Here is a 2,244-nt window from a genome sequence, read left to right as displayed (position 1 = left end):
TTTGAGTTACTAATAAAAATAGTTGACGTACTATGAGTCGGATTTAAAAGGTAGGTAGGGACGGCGCAACTCACCGTGATTGACAGTGATTTATGTGATGCACGGATTAAATGATACAAATTACGACTGAGTAAATAAATAAGTAAGAGAAAAAGAGAGAGAGAGAGAGAGACAGAAAAAGATACAGAAACAATGCGTAGCGATCAGCTGATCGCGTCAGGGACCACACGTAATCACCCGCGTCTGACGGTGAGTTGCGCCGCCCCTGCCTACCTCTTGCATCCGACTTGTGGTAAGTCAACTATTTTTATTAATAACTCAAAAAGTAAGCTTCAGACAAAATTTTGCCAAATAAAAAGTTGTCTTAGAATTTAGTCAAGAATATGTATTTTCAAGGATAACGGGTTGTTCTGAATCACCCTGTATATAAGAGTTAAAACCGAAATAAATAACAAAAATATATTGTACAATTCAAATAAAGTTCTCGAAGAAACTCGAAATATAAAGTAAATTAAAATTTTTTACTGAGTCAAATATATTAAAAACAAAAACCAAACTTCAAACTTTAAAATCTTACTGTATCTTTGCTGGAAAATAGTTTAACAACATGCTCAGCTATAAAAGTTAATCGATCGGCATTGATTCTGAAAAAAATAATATTTTGTATATAATATTACAGTTTAATGTTTAAAAGAATAATATTAAAACTATATTTTGTATTAATGCAAACTCGACAGATAAAATGCAATCTGCGATACAATTACGAAGATGTTCAGTAAGTTGATCATTTTTTTGATATAACGATAACACTTGATTTTCTCGAGTACTTTCTGATAATTTTTGTTTCAAATTCTGTATAAATAGCAAAATATTATTTCCATAATATTATATTAAGAACATGTTTAAGATAATAAAAAGCAATTATATACGCGTACATATGATTCTCTACTATCTTCACTAACTTTTTTTGAAGTTAGTTCTTCTGTGTTCTTATCAAAAGTTCCATTTGTGTTTATAATTGATGCTAAATCTTGTAAAACTTCTGGCTGGACATTTTTATTTATGCTTGAAATTAATTCTGTGTTATTATCAATATTAATAATTGGTAATATTAAATTGTGAATGATTTCTGTGTCGATATTTTCGTTATCCTTTGTACTGACGTCTTTAAATGTCTCGCGCACAGATGTTATAGATTGATTTGTTTCTTGTTATACAATATTTAATTCAGAAGAAACAGTTTTCAACCATTCTTTCCATTTCAAATGAAATTTTATTCTATGTTCAATTTTTGGTATTAATATTTGTATTATCTCCTTAGTTAGATATTTTAACGCAATTTCATCTATGTCTTGCTGTATCAAATAGATTTATTATTATTACTTTCAATTTATAAGATAATAAATGAAAAAGATAAGATGATAAGTATGTAATATCGATTATAGACTCTAATCTATGAAACAAAAACCATCTTGAAATAAAACTTTATATGATAAATGAATTAATTGCGTGAATACTAAAGTACTTACGTATAAAGTTTGAGATAATATCTTCGGGCATTCCCTAACTAGAAAATAATGCACAAACTATAGTTAACTTTGTATGTTCGCACAGAGAATCAAAAACAGTCCAAGAAATGCAATACACAGTTACTACAATTGTCACAATTATCACACAGATTACAATTATCCTTAGATATAGTGGCCAAATCGCAAAATACATCAGAAACTTGACTCTCTTTGTAGCTCATAGAATTCACTTCGAGTTACATCATGTACTTCGTATCTAACTTGATGCGCATATAAAAACGCGCGAAACGCGGTTAATAACACAGCCACACAAAAAAAAAATTTCTTTGGCCTGGGGATCAGACCATGTTTATTATATGTTTTTGGGGTCGCTGAATCCGAATCCGAGGTCCGTTAAACCCTATCGGGTCGGGGTTCCGCCATAACCTCAAAAAACACCATAATCTGAGCTCGAAACCCATATAATCTTTTGATTCAAGCCATAAACACAAAAACCAATTAGATAAACCCCATAACCCCATCTTTTGGTAAACCTAAGTCTTCTATAAGATCATTCAAAACCAATCTTGAGAATACTTCGATACGATAGTATCGCTATCTTCACTATCAGATTCATTTTCTTCAGCAGAAATCCATGTTTTCGTTCTAACAGAAGCAAATGTTTATTTTATGAGTACAGTGAGAATGCAAGGTCATAGAATTATTTTATTTAATT

The sequence above is a fragment of the Pseudomyrmex gracilis genome, unplaced genomic scaffold (genome assembly GCF_002006095.1).
Source record: "Pseudomyrmex gracilis isolate BER0280 unplaced genomic scaffold, ASM200609v1 scaffold_247, whole genome shotgun sequence".
Taxonomy (NCBI): Eukaryota; Metazoa; Arthropoda; class Insecta; order Hymenoptera; family Formicidae; genus Pseudomyrmex; species Pseudomyrmex gracilis.
Note: the sequence above shows the minus strand (reverse complement) of the source record.